General features: G+C 34.8%; 1 long non-coding RNA gene across 1 annotated transcript in view; it reads right to left on the bottom strand.

Moving 5' to 3' along the window:
- Positions 1-3432: 3432 nt before the first annotated feature.
- Positions 3433-22214, bottom strand: part of LOC140712505 (uncharacterized) — a 32565-nt gene continuing 13783 nt past the window's right edge. The window contains exons 2-3 of the long non-coding RNA XR_012094109.1: positions 3785-3826; positions 3433-3685 (exon numbers count right to left, since the gene is read on the bottom strand). This is a non-coding gene — a long non-coding RNA (uncharacterized lncRNA). The remainder of the gene's footprint in view (positions 3686-3784; positions 3827-22214) is intronic.

The following is a 22214-nucleotide window of genomic DNA, read 5'->3' as shown; positions in this document are numbered from 1 at the left end:
TTATAGGATGTTTCCTGAACATTGTTCACATTTGCAATTCATTTGTAAAACTATGTTTTGTTTGTTTTATAGAGATGGGGGTCTCACTGTGTTGCCCAGGCTGGTCTCGAACTTCTGAGCTCAAGCCATCCACCTGTCTCAGCCTCCCAAAGTGCAGCAATTACAGGTGTGAGCCACTGTGCCTGGTGAAAATCTGTTTTTGATGGAAGGGAAATCTCAGAGGAGAGCACTGGTAAGACAGGCAATTGGAATTTAAAAGCAAATTACCTCAAGTAAGGAAAACAGTATGGCAGACTAGGTCAGGCTCAACATCCTTGCGTGGAAGGTGCTGTCAACACAGGGCAAGAAATTGTGCTCAACTATGCCCTCCCTGGCCACTCCAGTAATCACATGATTTAATATGCTCTTGTGCAAGCTGTAAGCCATTTCTATTTTGAGGAAAGAAGGGGTTTCATGTATAGAGGAACACATTCTGTCATTAAAAGTTCTGCCTGTTAGAAATGCTCTTGGTACTAAACAATAGAAAAATTAGACGAACAAGAAATGAATTAGTCTTAAACTATAAGGAGTCTAGAGTTACATAGTCCAAGGCTAATGCAATGGCTCATTGATATGTTTAGGAAGCCATGATCTTTCCATCTTTTTTGTACTTCATCCTAAGAATATATAATTTTGTTATTATGCTTTTGGTCTCATGGTAGCAACACGACCATTGCACCTCCTGAATCTCATCTACATTTCAAACAAAAAGAATGGAGAAGAGAAAAAATGCTGAGGGCTGAATTCTTTCCTGAAAGCTCCACCCATTGGGGATGGATTGCAATTTTCTTGTAATCTTTCTTTCTTTAAAGCTCCACCCATTGGACATTTCAAATTACATCTATAGGCTCTGAACAGGATCATTTGGTCACAGGAACACCCTTAGCAATAAAGAAGTATTTGGTGTTCAGTTTAGTTGTGTATCTTTCTGTTCTGTTATTAAGGAAAAAAATGGAGAAAGGATTTTGGATAAGCATTGAGTGATATTTTTTGAAATGTGACCAGAAGCTCTATAGTTCTATAGTTCTTTGACAAAGCCAACTGTGAGACACAGAAGGAAAGGCATTTCCCCACTGACTGAAGAGAAGTGTATTCAGGCTCAATGCTTTAGAGGAGTCATCAGCAGTACAGGTAATGGCAGTGGCCCAAGGGTTATGATCATTAGCAGTGGCCCAGGGGTCCCAGACTGCAGTCAGGCCAGGGATTGACCTTGGGTAGTACAATGACAATGAACAGTAGAGTCAAAGGGGGGCATTGACAGTGGACATCAGGCCAGAGAGACAGCAAAGTGGAAGCTAGTAACTCATTGGATGCGTGATCTTCTTCCACACTCACTCAGGAGTTCCAGAATAAAATCATGCTAACTCAGGTTTCAGAGACTTGTGGGGGCATAGAGTGAACATTCTCTTTTTTGAGAATTTTGAAGAATATCTTAAGAAGTGGATTCTAGTCAAACACTTGTCTTTTAGCTAGTTGAGTGAAAGAAGGCTTGATGTGCTAATATCTGAGGTATTGCTAGAAATGTGGCATATTTGTGTTCATTTACAGGTTAATCCTGGGACATTCTGGTTCATCTGTGCATTTTATTAATTTAAAAACTTAGTGTTTTGTTACTTTGCCTTTAATCTTTCATCAGTAATTTTTCCTTATATCAAATATGCTGACATTTTTCATATATAATGGTTACATTCCTAGAGAAGTAAACAAAACTAATATAATTAAAAAGAGATAAAGAGCCAAGCTCACTACTGTTAATATTAGCTAATATTCATTGAGCAATTACCATATTCTGTGTATCATGGTAAACATTTTATATGTATTTTTATTTGATCCTTGGAACAACCCTGAGAAGTGTGTTTTATTAGTAACATTGCTTTACAGAGGTAAAAACTTAAGTTTTGAGAGACTAAATAATATGCCATAGCTATGACTCTGCCAAAATATGGACCTTGTATTTGAACCTAGGCATTCTGGTCCTGGTTCTCTGCCTCCTGATATGGATGGTTAGCAGTATGATTGTAAGTAAGACTTTTCTCCTACTGCTAATACAAGTGCCACATCTCTAGCAATTCGTAGCACAGGGCTGTTTGATTCTATTTCTTTGCAATTCTCTAACTCAGAGTCATTACTAGGCTCTCCATAAGCATAGCATTTTATTTCCTCCTCAACAGCTTATTACTGTTATTTAAAATTTTTATTAACTTGGTTAACACAACATCAAGCCATACCATTTCCTGTATTTGACATACTGGTGTTTACAGCCAGGGTAATCACTCAGAAGAGATATGATTGGATTAAAAATATTTTGCTGAGTTTGAAAGTCAGTGTTTCATATATAATATATATACTGTAACATTATATTTTAAAATAATTTTTTTGCTTCCATTGCGATTGAGTTATGAGGGTTTTCTTCATTTTATTTTTATAAAAAATATAACTAGAGCAAATATAAGGAGGACATTAAGTACTGCCTCAATGTAACTGTTATTGGCATGTTTGTTTTAGGATTTTTTTTAATATATGAAAGGGATGGGCATTTGATGCATAATAATGTAATGCAAAAAATCAGAGTTTTATTACTGGGACTTGATGTATATCTTTTATCTGAAATCCCTATTTTTTCCTAGGCCTAAGTCACACACAGAGACACAGTTTTGTGAAATACACTGTGCTTATGATATACGTGAAGCAGCTAGCACAGTGGATGAGCTAACAAGTGCTGGGAAGAAAGATGGCCTGCCTTCCTTTAATGACTGTTCAGCTTTTAATGGTGGTGTCACCTCGGACAAGTTTTGTAACCTCTAGTGTCTTCAACTGAGTTATTTGTAAAATAGGGATAAAAATAGTAACTACCAAAAGGGTTATTGCAAAAGTTAAATTATTTAATCAATACAGGACATTTGGAGGAATATTAGGTACAAAAACTGTGCAACAAATTCTATTTATTATTATATCTAGAAAACCCAATTTTGATCTTATAAAAACGCTTAACCTTTCTGCCTGTTGGGGCTTCCTGAGATCATATCATAAATCAGGAAGAAATGATAGCCTTCATGCTCCATACTGGCCTGTATTTCACTGTGTATCCTTATGTTTTTCTTTAACTTAATTATTTAGGTAGAATGGTACTTATAATCCAATGTCCTCAAAATCTTGCCTGACATGTGCTTGGCTTGCATTGCAATAAAAGCATAATGTGTTGAATCATGATAAAGAAAAAGGTCTCTTAAAGACAAATTAGATGAAGAGAGTCCAAGAATCTTGACTACAATCCTTTGGTCTGGTTCACCTAATCTAAACATCCATCTTGGAGAAATTCTTTAAGCTGTTACTTTCTGAGATAAAATGATTGGATCCGCACTCTGGGAAGTTAATGTTGTATTGTGACTATGATTACAAGTGACAAAAGTCAACATAAGCTAAGCGGAAAAAAAAAATAAATTATGTAGCATTGTTTGTTATATGAATATATCATCTTGCAGAACCAAAATTTGGCAGGAAGGTACCTGGTCCTCACCGGAGACTACTAGGAGGAAGTAGGCAGCTTTCAGAAACTCAGGGTACTCTCTCTCTTACTGTCAACTTGTCTTCTGTCCATCTACACGTGCTTAATTCTCCTTCCTCAGCAGACCAGCTTTCTCTGGATCTGCGGACCCACAACAGACAGGATAGACGATTACCCATGGTTTCCAAATTTGCACACTATATTCTGTACACATAGTGTAACTGTAATTCTGTCTCTTACTGTAATTCCAGGTTCTCAGATGAAGCATTCTGATTGGCACAGCTTGGTCAGGAGCCGAGCGAGGGGATCAAGGGACAGGGCCATATTAGAGAGAAAAATAATTTAAGGCAGTTGTTTCGAATTAAATGAATAGTTCAACAAATTATATAAAAGTGATTCACTACACATATGAAAAACATTATAAAAATTTACCACCAGGTTCTGATACAATAACCTAATGGACCTTCTCATGATGGCATGGTGGAATACTTTAACTTAAAACAGGTAAGAAAATATTTTGAGTCAGTCCAGATTTTTTGACATTATTCATTATTCAAGCTTTGCTGATTTCCTGTTTGCCTTGGGCTCCTCGGCTCCTCTTATTTTTTGCTTATTATTATTATTTTTTTAACCTCAGGGCTCCTATGGTATAATTTGCAGGAAATTAATATTTTGCATACATGTTTCTTCAAATTTATTTTAAATACCATATCTTTATCAACAATAATGTTATGGAGATTTTGCCCTAATAAAATTGACACAATGCCCACCACTAGTTACTTATCTATAATATTTACAGCTCTTTCCAAATTCTTAATGTCATTCTGAATTCCTGATTTAAAAACATCTATTTGTATGACTGCTCCTTCTGCCTATATCTTGACTCTTAATGTTCTTCAGTAGCTCTTTCTGAATTGAGCCTATGCTTCTACTAAAGGAAAAGTATTTGAAAATATTTTGAGAAAAAGAAGAGTGGCTATTCTGTGTCTGTAGCAGTCAGGATACAGGCAAGAAGGAGATGACACACTCAAACTAGGTAACTGAAGATAAATAAAGGGATTATTTACACTGGAAGATGACAACCAGGAATGGTCCAGCATCTGATGGCAAAGAGGGTCAATATCACTTACAGGCTTGAAGTCAAAAGAGGAGCTGAACCCACATTGTGTACTGTTTGATAGGCACATAGTGGCATAACTTTGTGTCTCTAAAGTGAGGGCTCTGTGAATGTGCTCTTCTGGTCCAGCCCTAATTTTGCTCTGTCAACATTCTTTGATGAGGTAATAGAAGGATCATTGATAATATTCTTGCTTCTCCCTAGTGGGAAGATTCAGTTTCTTTTTGGAGTTTAAGCTGAAAACAAATCTACATTATGCAGCACCGCGGCACTTTTTGTGTAATGTAGAAGGGTGTTGCTATTTAATCAATTCAAGCCCATAGTGTTTCTATATAATGCTGTGAAATATCCAACCCCTGCTCTCTCCATCTTAACCGATTAATAAGTTCACAGGAGGTCCTATTTAATCAGTTATGCTGAACACTATCGGAGTTATGCAAGCTCTTGCAATAGAGCATAAATTCAGGTAGGTAAGGAGATGCATTTTCAGGAGTGTTCCGGTGTTTATTGCTTTGGTTTATTATGGATCATGACCTGCAGTTGTGACCATATTATAACAATAAGAATCATTTCAGGGGCCCCAACTGGAGGTAGATAGTTGGGAATCTTTAGGAATTATGAATAGCATATTCTATTCTGCAGTCTTCTGTTATTTTGTCATTAATTGGTGGTTACTGACTTCCTATTGTAGGAAGAAACTCATGCTACATGCTGTTCTTGTTCTCTTAAGAAGAAAGTGAGTGGACTCTTCATCGTAAGATCATAGTTCCATTTCTCATGAGCTTCTGGCTACGTAACTTGTTTTGGGTTGTTTCCCATGACAGGCACATTTAGTGAATTAATCACCTACAAAGGAAAGAAGTAGCCTGCAGTACTTTTCATAGATATAGAAGATAAAACAAAGAGAAGATACAGAGATTTCTCCTGTACTCTGTGCTCTGACACATGTCCAGTCTTTGCTGTTTGTTACATCCCTCACCAGAATAGTGCATTTGCTACAATCATGTGAACCTACACTGACTCATCATTATCATCCAAAGTCCATAATTTACATTAGAGTTCATTGTTGATGGTGTGTATTCTATGGGTTTGGACAGATGTATCATTATACATATATGACACATATATATTATATATAATATATTAAGTTACTATATTATATATATTATAATACATACCATGGTATTATTCAGAATAGGTTTACTGCCCTAAAAACTCTCTGTGCTCCACCTATGCATTCTCTCACCCCCAATCTTCTGGCAATCACTAATCTTTTTACTCTTTCCATAGTTTTGCCTTTTCCAGAATGTTACACAGTTGGGGTCATACATACTTTTCAGACACAAAACACAAAAAACACTAATAAAAAATCAAAACATTTATACATTGGACTTTACCACCATCACTGACAGCAACTCCTTTCTGATTTCTATCAGTCTGTATTTCTTTTTGTTTTAAATATATATGTAAGTTAATTATATAGTATATATTGTCTAGTGTCTCGCTTTTTTTGTTTAAATGTTTCTGAAATTTATCTGTATTATCATGTGGCATGCATCTCCCATGATATCTTTTGATACATTTTCCTATTGATGGACATTTTAGTTATTTCCAGTTTGAGGCTACTGTGCCTATATTTATTTATTTTCTAGTATTTTTGCTGTTGAATTACAAGGATTATTAATATATTCAGTATACAACTGCTTTCTCAGACATATGTAAAGGGAGTATTTTTCCCACTATGCAGTTTTTACATATTGTCTTAATGTGGTTTCTTGAGAAAAAGAGTTTTTAAAGTGAAGTCCAAGGTATAGATTTTTAAAAATTTTTGATTAGTGTTTTTTGTATTTGTTCAAATAAATCTTTAGGTCAGAATACTTTATTTTCCTCATGGTCCATAAACTTGTAGCGAGTTACAACATTTATTTGCTATCAGTTATTTATTTCTTCTCCTTTTTTTGGTAACATGATAAGTCTCTCTAGAGGTCTATGAATTTTATTAATTTTATAAAAAACACTCCTATTAGGTTCATTGGTTTTTCTCCATTATTTGTCTGTTTCGTTAAGTAATGAAATAATTCACTTTTATCTTTATTATTTCCTTTCTCCTACTGACTTTGGTTTTAATTTGCTTTTCTCTAGTTTCTTATGGTGGGAGTTTAGAAAATAAACTTTTACCTATTTTGTGGTTTCTAAGTATCTGAACTATAAGTATTTTAATGCTATATATATCCCTCTAAGAAATATGTTCACTGTGTTCCCCATATTTTGTTCCATTTTATAATTCTTCAATTAATATGTTTTCCAATTTTTCACATGAATTTTTCTTTTATCCATGAGTTATTTAGAAAGCTGTGCTTTATTTTCCAAATATTTGGAATGTCTACATATCTTATTGTTATTGATATCTAATTTAATACAGTTGTGATCAGAGAGTATACGCTGTATGATTTCAATTTCTTGATAATTATTGATACCTTTTATAGTTGAATATATAGTTCACTTTGGAAAATATTTATGAGCACTTGAAAGAAGTATGCATTATGCAGTTAGTGGTGTGTAGTGATCTGCAAATACATTTAGGTCTATATAATGGTAGTGTTGTTTAGCTCTGCTTTATTCTTACAGATTTTTAAAAATCCATTTGTCCTATCAATTACTGAGAGATATGTGCTATAATCTCCAACTATAAATATAGAGTTTTCTACTTCCTTTAATTCATTCAATTATTGTATATTTTGAAGTTCTGTTAGTGCATACATGTTTAGTCTTGCCATTTGTTCTCGATAGATTAATTCTTGTGTTATTATATGATGCACCTTTCCATGTCTATGTCTTTAAGTCTATTTTGTCTTACATTAATGTAGCTAAGCCTGTTTTCTTCTACTTAATCTTTGTATTGCATAGGTTTTTCTGCCTTACTTTTTTAACCCATCAATATCTAAATTAAAAGTGTCCTTAGTTTAAAACATGGTTTCTAATACCTTAAGCACACTTTAAACACACAGTTGGATACTCTTAGCCTTTTAATTGAAAAGTTTGTTCCATTTACATTCAACGTAATAATTAATGTGTTGGGTTCAAATCCCCTAACTTGGTACTGTTTGCATATTTATTCTATTTGTTTTGTTCATTTGTTCAAGTATTCTGTTATTTTCTTTAGTAAATTAAATATTATGAATATATTACTTTATATTCTATATTGATATTTTAACTAAACTGTGTGTTTTTTTCAGTAGTTGCTTCTGTCTTTAAGTTAGAGCATTAAATATTATTATACTACTGAATAGACATTTTAGAAACTTAGGGTAGCATGATTTTATTTACTTTCTTGCTTTATTCCTTCTTACAGAATTGGAGTCCCATCTAGTGCTATTTTTCTTCAGACTAAGGTTTTTTTTGTTTTGTTGTGTTGTGTTGTGTTTTAGTATTTCTTTAGTACAGTTATATGAAGATGCATTCTCTCAACTTTTTTTATTCTTAGGTTGTCTTTGTGTTGCTTTAATTTTTTAAAGATATATTCAATGGATATAAAATTTTAGATTGAAACTTTCTTTCCTCTAGCACTTTGAAGATTTATTTGTATTGTCTTGTCTTCTTGCCTCCATTATTTTAGTTAATAAAGTCATCATACATATACTTTGCCCTTGTGGATAGAGTGCCATTGTCCTCTGGGTGCTTTTAATGCTTACATTTTATCTTTGGCTTTTGGTGTTTTCATTATAATGTGCTTAGGTGTGCTTTTGTTTGTTGTTGTTTTTGGTGGGGCATGTGGTGTCGCTATGTTACCCAGGTTGGAGCGCAGTGGCTTTTCACACATGTAATCACAGCCACCACAACCTCAAACTCCTGGCCTCAGGTGATTCTCCCATATCAGCCTTTCCAGTAAAGTGTAGTTTTGTTTTTATTTGCTCTGATTGAGGTTAAATACGATTCTTGGATTTGAGGATTATGAGTGTTTTTAAGTTGGGAATTATATCTTCAAATATTTCTGCCACACCTTCTTTTTTCTTAAGGTATTTTAATTAAAATAGATTAGATTATTTGAATTTGTACTACAAATCTCAAATCTGTATTTGGTACAACAAAAAAATCGATGACAATGAGAGTAAGATACATTATTTTTATCTTTAGAAAGTAAGACTGCCAAACTGGGAGCAAAAAAAAAAAAAAAGATGATCTATAGTTTGCTGGTTTTTTGAAGTTTAAGTTTGATTCATTTCAACACTGGCTTCAAATGTTTTGAAAAATGGCATCAGGACTTTCTGATACAGGCTTTAGGTTCTAAGCACTGCTGTGATTTCAGAGATCTGCTTGTGCTTCACAGAGAAACTGCCAATTTTTGGAACTGTGGGGTATCTCTCCATGCATTGTAACTCAGCATCCAGGTTTTTTTTATTTGCTGAGATGTTCTCTTTGCTCTCCCATCTTGTTCCCCACGTTCCATGCCCCAGACTTCTCTTTAGCACTGTTGTGACTTCGTCTAAATTGAGCAGGTAGTGGCCCTGTAGCTTGTAAAAGCCTTGAATGCCTTTGTCTTGGCTCACATCCCCTAACCTCTCAGTCTTTGTAATTGAAAGCCTGAATTTTTTCAAGGAGTTTCACTCTTACCTGCTGTGGGCCTCCCAAAGTTGAGTGTTCAGAATGCCTTTAATGAATATTCTTGAACTCTTCTGTCCTGTATCCCCTTGCTTCTGAGGGATACTTGTGCTTGATGGAGCCTCCATGTACTCAGGAGGAATGTCTCTTGGTTATCAATCTCAGCCCTCATTTTTAGAAACAGTTTTATTGACATATGAGTGACATGTATGTGACGTACACTAAAACACACATCTTTAAAGTATGTAATTTGATAAGCTTTGATATATGTATACAGTACTACAACCATCACCATCACTACCACCACCAAGACCATGAACATTCGGTTACTCCCAACGGTTTCCTTGTACCCCTTGGTATTTCCTACCTTGTGCCTTTTCTTGCTCCACTATCCCTGTGTCCAAACAACTACAGATGTACTGTTTTTGTGTATCACTATAGATTAGTTTATATTTTATCCATTAAGCTCCTGCTAGACATTCTGTTTTTATCTAGCTTTTGGTTGCCACAATAACTATGCTCTGAATGTTATTTTCTAGACATACTATCATTTTATCGGGTGTATATATAGGATTGGAATGTCTGAGTCATTTGGTGGCTGCATGTTTACCTTTCTAGGAAAGTTATAAATTGCTTTCCAAATTGGTTGTACCATTTACATTTCTACCATTAGTATATGAGAATCCCTGTTCCTTGTGTATGAGAATCCCTGTTCCTTCACATCCTCAAAAACGTGTGGTATAGTTGGTCTTTTTAATTTTAGTTAATCTAATGGTTAGTTAAGGTAGTTATATCTCATTGTGGTTTCAATTTGCATTTCTCTGAAGACTGATGATGTTGAACATATTTTCATGTGTTTATTTGCCACCTTTTAATTTTATTTGGTAATTTTTCTTTTGCACATTTTATTATTGTGCTGTTTATTTCTTATTGCTAGGTTTTGAGAGTGTTATATATTCTGAAAAATAGTGATTTAGCAGATAAGTGATTTGAAAAGCAGATAAGTGATTTGATTTTCTTCAGATGTATGTCTTATCTTTTTATGTTCTTAAGAGTGTATTTTAAGAGCAGAAGTTCTTAGTTTTGATGAAGTTCAATGCTTCTGTTTTTTTTTCTTTATAGATTATGCTTTTCTTGTCATATACAAGAAATCTTGACTTATCCTAAAGTTACAATGATTTTCCTATTTTCTTTTAGAAATTTTATAGTTTGAAGTTACAATGATTTTCTTATTTTCTTTTAGAAATTTTATAGTTTGGGGCATTACATTTAGATCGATGATTGATTTTGAATTAACTTTTGTATCTGGCATGAGATGTGCATTAAAATTTATATTTTTAGAAGGCTATTAAATTCTTCCATTGCCATATGTTGAAAGACAACCCTTTCACCGTTTGGTTGCCTTCATACCTATATCAAAGTTTATTTGACCATATATGCGTGGATCTATCATGGGGTGCTCTATTCTGTTCCATTTATTTACTTCTCTACTTTTACACCAAACCACACTGAGTTGATTACTGTAGCTTAATAATATCTTGAAATTGAGTGATTTAAGTCTTCCAACTTTGTTTTGTTTGGTTTGGTTTTCTTGAAAGCTGTTTTGGCTATTCAGATATCTTGGCATTTCCATATGAACTTTGGAATTAGCTTCTTAATTCTGGGGGAAAAAAACAAATAAAACAAACAAGCAAACAAAAAACCCTATGAGAATATTGAATGGCATTTCATTGTAATCATTTTGTGGAGAACTACATCTAAGCAACATTGAGTATTATGATCCATGAATACATTATAGCGCTCATTTTCTTTAAATCTTCTTTAATTTTTCTTGGAAATATTCCCTAATTTTTAGTGTACAAGTCTTGCATATTGTATCAGATTTATCTTTATATATTATTTCTTTATTTTACATTATTTTATTTAGTTGTGACCCTATTGTAAATTGTAATATTTTCCACATTTTATTTCCAGTTGTTGATTGTCAGTATATACACACATAGTTGATTTTCATATTTTGATCTTATGTCTTCCCACCTTGCAAAACTCACTGATTATTTTGTATAGCTTTTTTTGTAGATTCTTAAGAGATTTCTAAGCATGACAATGTTGTATGACAATAAATTTGGTTTTTACTTCTTTGAATCCCAGCGACTTTATTGCTTTTTCTTGGGTTATAGCTTTGGTTAGGAGATTCTTTGCCATATTGAATAGAAGTGGTGAGGGTGGACACTCTTACCTGGTACTTAACTATAGGGAAAGACTCCAGTCATTCCCATTGGGCTGTTACCTACTGTATTAGTCCATTTTAATGCTGCTCACAAAAACATACCCGAGACTGAGCGATTTATAAAAGAAAGAGGTTTAGCTGACATACAGTTCACGCGGCCGGGGAAGTCTCACAATCATAGTGGAAGGCAAGGAGGAGCAAGTCGCATCTTACGTGAATGTTGGCAGGCAAAGAATGAAAGAGCCTTTGCAGGGGACTGCCTGTTTTTAAAACCATCAGATCTTGTGAGACTTATTCACTGTCACAAGAACAGCAGGGGAAAGACTTGCCCCTATGATTCAATTATCCCCCACCAGATCCCTCTTGCAAAATGTGGGAATTCGAGATGAGATTTGGGTGGGGATACAGCCAAATCATATCAGCTATAAATTTTGTCATAATGTACTTTTCTAAGGTCAGAAACATTTCCTTTACTCACAGTTTGCTCAAACTTTTTATCATGGGATAAGATTAAATATTGGTCACATTTTTTCTTCATCTATGAGATGATTAAGTGATTTTTCTTCTTTAGTCTATTGATATTACAAATTATTTTTTTGAATGCTTTTCTTTTATTTATGTTCACTTATAGTTTTTACATTTTAATTAATTAATTGATTTTTAAAAATGGATACATAATAGCTGTACATAGTTTCATGGCCTATATAATTTGATGCATTTGTATAGATAAAATTAGGGTGACTGGAAAATATATCAACTTAAACATTCACCATTTCCTTATACTATGGACATTTGAATTATTCTCTTCTAGCTATTTTGAAATGTACAACCAATTAACGTTAACTGTGGTCATTCAACTAATCTAATGAACACCCAGTCTTATTTATTTTACGTGTGTATTTGAAGCCATTAAGCCTCTCTGTACCCACCTCCCCACTTCCCATCCTATTCTGCTATAACTACCAGTTACTCTGTATCCTCATGACATACGGTTTTTTAGCCGCCACGTATAAGTGAGAACATGTGATATTTGTTTCACTTAACATAATGACCTTCACTTCCATCCATCGAGCTGCAAATGAGAGGATTTCATTCCTTTTATGGCTGAATAATATTTTATTGTGTATATATACCACATTTTCTTTTATCCGTTAATCCACTGATAGACACTTAGTTTGATTCCATTTTGTCTATTGTGAATGATGCTACAACAAACATGAAAATGCAGCTATCTCTTCAATATATGGATTTCCTTTTTTCTTTTTTTGGATACATACCCAGTAGTGGAATAGCTGGATGACATGGTGGTGCTATTTTTAGTTTACTGAGGGACTGTCATACCGTTTTCCCTATGGCTGTACTAATGAACATTCCCACCAATCATATACTAGGGTTTCCCTTTCTCCATATCTAAGCCAGCATCCGTTATTCCTTGTCTTTTTTATAAAAGAAATTCTAACTGGGTTGAGATAATGTTTGATTGTGGTTTTGATTTGCATTTCTCTGATAATAAGTGATGTTGAGCATTTTTATCTGTTAGCCATTTGCATGTCTTCTTTTGAGAAATGTCTATTCATATATTTTGCCCATTGTTAAATCAGATGTTTTGTTTGTTTTGTTATTGAGTCGTTTGAGCTCCTTGTGTATGGTGGTTATTAATCCCTTGTCAAATGGATAGTTTGTAACTATTTTCTCCCATTTTGTGGGTTCTCTCTTCATTTTGCTGATTGTTTCTTTTCCTTTGCAGAAACTTTTTAGTTCAATGTGATCCCATTTGTCTATTTTTGTGTTGATTGCCTGTGCTCTTGAGGTCTTATGCAAAATAATTTTGCTCAGATCAGTGTCATGAAGTATTTTTCGCAACATTTTATTCTAGTAGTTTTATAGCTTTGAGTCATTTGTTTAGAACTTTAATCCATTTTGAGTTACCTTTTGCATATGGTTAGAGACAAGGGTCTAGTTTCATTTTCTGCAGGTGATTATGTAGTTTTTCAAGCACCATTTATAAAGAGACTGTCTTCATTGTATGTTCTTGGTGCCTTTATCAAAAATGAGTTGGCTGTAAATGCATGGATTTATGTCTGGATCCTCAATTATGTTCCATTGGTCTATGTGTCTATTTTTAGGCCAGTCACATGCTGATTTTGTTACTACAGCATTGTGATTTTTGTTGAAGTCAGGTAGTGTGATACTTCTAGCTTTGTTTTGCTCAGAATTGTTCTGGCTATTTGGGGCCTTTAGCATTTCTTCATAAATTTTAAAGTTGTTTTTCTACTTCTGTGAAGAATGTCATGGTATTTTGCAAGGAATTGTATTGAATCTGTAAATTTCTTTAAATATTATTGTCATATTCCATACAATATTAATTATTTTAATCTATGAGCATGGAATATACTTCTGATTTTTTTGTCCTCTTCAATTTCTCTTATCAGTGTTTTCTAGTTTTCCTGGCATAAATCTTTTACATCTTTGAATAAATTGATTCATAGGAAATTTATATTTTTTCTAGCTATTGTACATGGGGTTGGTTTATTTATTTCTTTTTTAGGCTTTTTGCTGTTGATACATGTAAGTACGACTGATTTTTGTATGTTGATTTTGTATCCTGCAACCTTACTACATTCATTTATCAGTTCTAACTTTTTTGGTTGAAACTTTAAGTTTTTCAAAATGTACGGTCGTGTTGTCTGTATACAAGGTTGATTTGATGTCTTCCTTTCTAATTTAGATGGCCTTTATTTCTTTTTCTTATGTAATTTATTTGCCCAGTACTTCTAGTATTTTGCTGAATAAAAGTGGTAAAGCGTTGGGCATCTTTGTCTTGTTGAGGATCTTGGAAGAAAGACTTTCAGTTTGTCCCCCATTCAGTATGAGGTTGGCTATGGATTTGTTATTTATGGCCTTTATTGCTATTATTATTATTATTTTGAAAGAGGGTCTTGGTCTGCCACCCTGGCTGGGGTGCAATGGTGTGATCAAGGCTCACTTCAGCCTTGACTTTCCAGGCTTAAGTGATCCTCCTGTCTCAGCCTCCTGGGTAGCTGGGACATCAGGTGCTTGCCACCACAAAGTTTTTGTAAAGATGAGCCCTCACTACGTTGCTCAGGATGGTGTCAAACTCATAAGCTCAAGCAATTCTCCCACTTCCGCCTCCCAAAGTGTTACAATTACAGGTGAGAGCCACTGCGCCTCACCTGGCATTATTTTGAGGTAAGTTTCTTATTATACCCATTTTTTTGAGAGTTTTTTCCACAAAGGAACATTGAATTTTATCAAACACATTTTCAGTGACTATTGAGATGATCGTATGTTTTTTGTTCTTAATTATGTTAATATGATATGTTACATTTGTTAACTTGCATATGGCAAATATCCTTTCATTCCTGGGACAAAACCACTTGATCACGGTGAGTAATCTTTTTAATTCAGTTGTTCAATTCAGTTGGCCAGTTGTGCTGAGAATTTTTGTATCTATGTTTATCGATGATATTGGCCTGCCCTTATCTGGTTTTGGTAAAAGGGTAATGCTGACTTCATGGAATTAGTTTAACAATATTACCTCTCTTCAATTATTTTGAAGAGTAGACTTGGTATTATTAGTTCTTCTTTGAATGTTTAATACAATTTAGCACTGAAGAAATCAGATCTGGAATTTTCTTTGGTAGAAGACTTTTTACAGCTTCAATCTTGATACTCATCATTGCTTCACTGAGTTTCTCCATTTCTTCATGGCTTAATCTTGGTAGGTTGTATGTGTCCAAGAATTTATCCATGTCTTGTAGGTATTCAAATTTGTTGGTATATAGTTGTTCATAATAGTCTATAATGACCCTTTGTATTTCTGTGGTCTCAGTTATGTCTCCTTTTTTGTGTCTGAGTCTATTTGAGTCTTCTCCCTTCAGTTTCTTAGTCCATCTAAAGGCTTATCAATTTTGTTTCTCTTTTCAAAAAACCTTTTCATTTCATTGATTTTCTGTATTTTTTTTTTTACTCTCATGTATTTCTGCTTTGATCTTCATTAATTTTATATGTCTTATAGGCAATCTTTATTTTTTCATTCTTTTTTTCTCCACTGACTAATTTCAAATAGCTTGTCTACAAGCACACTAATTCTTTCATCTGCTTCATCAATTTTGCTATTGAGAGCCTCCAATGAATTTTTCAGTTCAGCAAATGTATTTGTAAGTAGCAGATTTGTTTTTTTAAAAATATCAATTGTTTTGTTAAATTTCTCTAATAAAGTTTCTAGATTGCTTTTCTGTATTACCTTGGAGATCTCTGAGTTTCATTAAAACTGCTATTTTGAATTCTTGGTTAGAGTCCTCATGTATTGCCATTTCATTAGGGTCAGTCACTGGTGTCTTGTTTTGTTCATTGGAAGAGGACATAGTTCCATGTTTGTTGCCATTTCTTGTGGATGTACATCTATGCCTTTGCATTAAATAAGTCATTATTTATTCTAATCATCTATGTTTGACTTTTTTTTTATTGGATATGTTTTCTTAGAGGTTATTTGTAATTTAACTTTTGAATTTCTTACACTTTTTCCCCACTAGGCCACTGTCTTCTTTTTGGTATTATACAGCACCTTAAGCCAAAGTTTGCCTCATCTCTAGGACTCAATCAGAGTGGTGTTAATATGGAATTGGGGAGGTCACAAATGGGATATCCCAGCCATGTGGAAAGGCTCTCTAGGGGTTTGTGCTAGGGGATCTGTGGCACATAGCTCTTACAGCACGTTGCTGCTGAACGGCCACTCTGATTTGGCATCTGCTTTGGCCAAGGTACAGGGCAGAGTTTCCAGAGCTGGGGATAGTAGTCCTACCTCCCCTCTTTGTTTCTGACCATTGTCAGGGATATATTTGTCTGTAGGCACTTATGATGCTTCCTGATCAGAGGATGGGGAATCATGGATATGTAAATCTGATTCTCTTACCATCTTCTCAGAGCTTTTAATTTTTCTGTAGCTGTGGAAATTGACATCCTCATATTTGAGTTCTGGAATAGTGCTGGTTATAATCCCAGCACTGTATATTTGTTTTCTGTTTCCTCATGTCGGGGAGGTGAAACCAGCTTGCATCTATGCTGCCATTTTGGAACCAAAAGTCTACATTGATTGATCTTCAGATGTTTAACCAACCTTTATTCCTGGAAAAACCCTGCTTTGTCATAAAGTAATATATTTAGATGCTTTTGAATTCCATTTGTTAGTATTTCATTGAGAAATTTTACATTTATTGAGGTGTATGATTTGTTGTTTTATTTTTTCTCAATGTCTTTGTCTAGTTTTGATATTGTGTTAATTGTGGTCATATAACATGAGTAGGGAGTATTTATTTTATTTCAATATTCTATACTCTATTGTGTAGAATTGGTGTGGTTTCTCCTTTAAATATTTGGTAGAATTTGCCAGGGAAGTTATCCTTCTAAAGTTTCATAGTGGGAGAATTTTCACTTACAAATTCTATTTCTTTCTAGGTTATCTGGTTCTCTAGAGGTATTTAAGTTTTTTCTCATTTTAATATTTTTGACTCATTGCAAGAAATTCCATTATGGTGTGTCTTGCATGATTTTCTTCATATTTCTTATACTTGAGGTTAATTGAACTGCTTGGGTATATGGGTTTATAGTTTTCATCAAATTTGAAAAGATTTAGCTCATTATTACTTGAAAGATTATTTATCTCCCTCTTTTTTGCTCTTCAGTTAGTCAAATATTATGTCACTTGAAAAATTTGTCCCATAGTACGTTAAAGAGTTGTTTATTTTAAAATTTTTTATCTGTTTTATTTTTAGATGGTTTCATTTGCTATGTCTTCTGACAGCAAGAGACTTTGATAGATGGTACTATTATTCACCAAGATGAATAAAATAGAGAATTCAGTATGTAAGGTTCTCAACTGTTTCAATCTCTTCAAGAGTGAATGACGATACATTTACTTTTGCTAGGTCCAATTCTATTAGTTCATTTAAATTTAATGAATCAGAAAAGAGGTTATCACATGAAGGGCCCATTCGTTCAACATTTATTGAATGTTATTGTATTTGATGCAGGTGATTCATGTACACAAAAATGTGAAATGCATTGTCCTTGTTCTCTAGAAACATATACTTAAGAAGAAATTAAAACAAGATTGCTAAAAATGTTTCAAGATTTTCTAACACTTTGGTGTTAATTGTCAATTGTGTATTTAAGGAATTTTACTCCTATGGTTAGGTTATATCACATGGCACAGTTGACATTGACATAGGGAGATTATCCGGGTGTGCCTGAGTTAAATCACAGGAACCTTTTAAAAGCAGATTGCTTTCTCCAGCTGGTAAAAGAAGAGGAATCAGAGTGATTAGAAGAGTGAGATGGATTCACATGGGGGTTCTCTTTGCTGATACCAAGGGGGTTATGGTGACAAGAACCTGGGTACATCCTTGAGGATCTGAGAGTATTCCTGGCTAACAGCCAACAACAAAATAGAAACTTTAGCTCTAAAAATTCAAGGGACTAAATTTTACCAATTATATAAATGAGCTTGAAAATGGATCCTAAGCTCCAGATGACACCTTGATTACAGTCTGAGCAGAGAAGCCAAAAACACTGTTGTGGAATTCCAGCCTATAGAACTGTGATTTATAAGGTAGTGTTGTTTTGAGCTACTAAATTTATGGTACTTTTTAATGTAGTAATCGAAAACTGTGCAAGCAGTATATAATAAATGTCATATGAAACTAGGACTACAATTGCACAGGGAAAAAGGATGACTTATGTCTGGCACTAATTGGGGATGGCTTTAGAGTATATATGAAAGTCAGTAGATACTTAAAATTTGCAGTGGATTATAAAACATAAATAGGGTCAGGCATGGTGGCTCATGCCTGTAATGCCAGTGCTTTGGGAGGCCAAGGCAGGTGGATCACGAGGTCAGGAGATCGAGACCATCCTGGCTAACAGATGAAACCCCGTCTCCACTAAAAATGCAAAAAATTCGCTGGGCATGGTGGCAGGTGCTTGTAGTCCCAGATACTTGGGAAGCTGAGGCAGGAGAATGGTGTGAACCTGGGAGGCAGAGTTTGTAGTGAGCCGAGATAGCGCCACTGCCCTCCAGCCTGGGTGACAGAGTGAGACTCCATCTCAAAAAAAAAAAAAAAAAAAAAAAGAAAACATAAATAGTAAAATTTTGGCAATTGGGTTAGCATATAGCAGAATCAGAAAAATAAAAAAATATAAAAAACCATTTTTGTTAGCTAGAGCATAGAGCAAATTGTTCACAAAACTTACCAGTGGGTAAGACTTAGGATTAAGTTTCTCAAAGTATATTCTAGGGCGAGCTGTGCTAGACTTGCTTAAAATATTTGCTAAAGTGTAGATTCTGGTGACTCTCTGATTTTATGAGAATTTCTGATTCTGGATTTTTAAAAATATCTCTGCGTAATTTGTACGCTTACTAAAATTTATTTAAGATTAGCAACCTGAAGTATCAGGATGTGAAATTTGGAAATATTTCTCTTTTAAATTTATATTTTACTGATTAGGACTTGTTTTCTTTTTCCATTTCTTATTTTCTTTTATTAATATATAATATTTTGCATATGTATGGGAGTACAGGTGAGGGTTTGCTTACATGTATAGAATGTGTGATGATCAATTCAGGGTATTTGGTATTTCCACAACTGAGTATTTTTAACTTTTTTTTTTTTTTTTGAGACAGAATCTTACCGTGTCACCCAGGTTAGTGTGCAATGACATGATCACAGCTAACTGTAACCTCAACTTCCTAGGTTCAGGTGATTCTCCCACCTCAGCCTCCCAGGTAGCTGGGACTACAGATATGGATCATCTCGCCTGGCTAATTTTTTGTAAAGACAGGGTTTTGCCATGTTGCCCAGGCTGGTCTTGAATTCCTGAGCTCAGGTGATTCACCCACCTCGACTTCCCAAAGTGCTGGGATTACAGGCGTGAGCCACCATGCCTGGCTGAGTACTTACCATTCCCATGTTTTGGTATCATTTTAAGTCCTTTCTTCTAGTTGCTTTGAAATACAGAAAATATTTCTGCTAAGTGTAGTCACCTCAGTCTTCTATCAAACATTAGAGCTTATTTCTTCTATCTACAACTTCTTTTTGTAAGAGTTGATATGATCAAACAACATTTAAAAAATTTATTCCAATGATTATATTTCAGACAGTAGGAAGAAGACAATGAACTAGTGAAAAATATAGGCTTCTGTAACAATAAAGTGAATGAAGTTTAGAATAGTGTAAATAAGATAATGTCCTAGTCTGGTGCAATGGCTCATGCCTATAATCCCAACACTTTGGGAGGCGGAGGTAGAAAGATCACCCGAAGCCGGGAGTTTGATACCAACCAGGGCTACAAAGTAAGACCCTGTCTTTACAAAAAATAATTTAAAAGTTAGCTGAGTGTTGTGCACACACCTCTAGTCCTGGTAGCTCAGGAGGCTGAGGCGGGAGGATCACTTTAATCCAGGAGTTCACGGCAGTAGCGAGCTCTGATTGCACCACTACACTCCAGCCCGGATGACAGAGTGAGACCTTGTCTGTTAAAAAATAATAATAATAATAATGGGATAGGAGTGTAAAGAAAGACAGGATGCCTCTTAGCAAAGTTACAAAAAATATTAATAGGTATTTGTCGCTAATGTATGTTTGCCTATGAGCTGAGAAGAGAAAATGAAAAAGTGAAAATAAGGTTTCTCAAGGTACAACTTTGAGGCAGTTACAGTCAAACTTAGGTAAGATTTTGATGTAGAGTTTGGGAAATAACCATTGTGGCAAGGCTGGAATGCAAATCGATTTTTTGCTGTTACAGAAACAGTAAATGAAATTATGAGATTTTATTTTAATTTAGTTAGCTTTTATATGGGGAGAATTGATCTTTGAGTTAATAATTCTGTTTCCATTGTGTGCTTGTTAACCCTGATAACCCTGAGATTATTATTCATCTAGTATTTTCTTGGTGTTATCTTCAGAGTTGGAATTCGTATGATATATGTTGATTAACTGACAAAAACACTTAGTGTGACTTAAATTATAGATGGCATCAGTGATCATTTTCACACTAATTACTTGAAAGAAGTATCTCTTAGCTTAAGGTCAACACTTAAGCAGTATTGTCTTACATTGATAGAGTGCCAATTATAAAGTTTGTCTTCTATTTGCTTTTATTTAGTTAGGTAACTGGAAAAATAGATGGGGAAATTGTGGGTAAAATTGAAAGTATTCATCTGACATACTGATAGGTTAAGGCATTTCTACTGTTTAATGTAAATGTTTAAATGTTACTTTCTACAGTTTTAAGGAGAGACTTTCTGTTACTGCATCACTGCATCCTAATGAATATAGAAATATATTTCATAATTTTAGACCCAACTGGTCAGCCACCACTGGGCTTTGATCTAAATCCTACACCCCAGGAAGCTGATTGAAACAGAGTTTCTCTTGCTTCCAAGTGAGATGCATGTCCCAGATGTTTACAACGTCTAAGGAGAAAAAACAACAACAACAACAACAACAACAACAAAAAAAACCCAAAAAAAACGAAAGAGAAGAAAAACTTCAGAAGCAGGCAGGAAGTCATAATGGCCTGGTGCTGAAGATTCAATCGGAGTATTTACAAGGCTAATCTTGGTGTCAGAAGCTTAGGGAGTATAAAAAAAATTATCCTATGCATATGCAGACTATTTCAGAGAAAACATTTGCAGTGTCACTGAATTGGTCTCCTAATCAAATTACTGTATCACTGAAGTATATACATGCGTGGTGTTTATTCAATCAGCTTTAATATTAATGGCCTCTATAAAGAGCTGCATGATATGGAAATTGATAACAGAGTAAACCCATTGATAAATGTTTGTAAATCATACCAGGCATAGTGACTCACACCTGTAATCCCAGCACTTTGGGAGGCTTGGGCAGAAGGATAATTATAGCCCAGGAGTTCAAGACCAGCCTGGGCAACTTGGTGAGACCCTGTCTCTACAAAAAAAAATTATCAGCATGGAGTGCACACCAGTAGTGCCAGCTACTCAGGAGGTTGTGGCAGGAGGATCACTTGAACCCTGGAGGTTAAGGCTTCAGTAAGCCATGTTCACACAACTGCACTCCAGCCTGGGTGACAGACTGACATTGTGCCTCTAAAAAAGAAGAAAACTTCACATTCACACACACACACACACACACACACACACACACACACACAAATCAGGTGACTGCAGGTCGAAGTGAAGCGGCCAGATCATAGCTCAGTGCAGCCTTGGACTCCTGGGCTCAAGAAATCCTCCTGCCTCAGCCTCTCTGAGTGAAAGTATTTACGACAAGCATGAGCCCCCACGCCCGGCTCTCTCTATTTAATCCCTTCCTTGTCCCTTTACCAAAACCACCTTAGTGTTTTGTCAGTTTTTCTCCCTACTATTATTCTTCACCTGGACTTCTTCAGTGCCTTCCAACACATCTTGCCTTGACTGCTTTCTCCTGACTATAAAGTATTCTCTTCAAAACAAATATCAGAGCAAGGCATTCTTTGCTTTTGACTTTTCAATAGATTCCCATATCCATTGAGATAAAAAATACAATACAGAATTACTGCATTTTCTTATAAGGAAACTCGTGAATCTCTTCTGAACACTGTTCTTGCACGTTATACCAAATCTTCATTGTCCATTCTCAGTCCAAGTCAGCATTTTTTGTTAGGATCCTTATGCTTCCCCCTGC

Source organism: Chlorocebus sabaeus, chromosome 9 (genome assembly GCF_047675955.1).
Source record: "Chlorocebus sabaeus isolate Y175 chromosome 9, mChlSab1.0.hap1, whole genome shotgun sequence".
NCBI lineage: Eukaryota > Metazoa > Chordata > Mammalia > Primates > Cercopithecidae > Chlorocebus > Chlorocebus sabaeus.
This window is presented reverse-complemented; position numbering and strand designations above follow the sequence as displayed.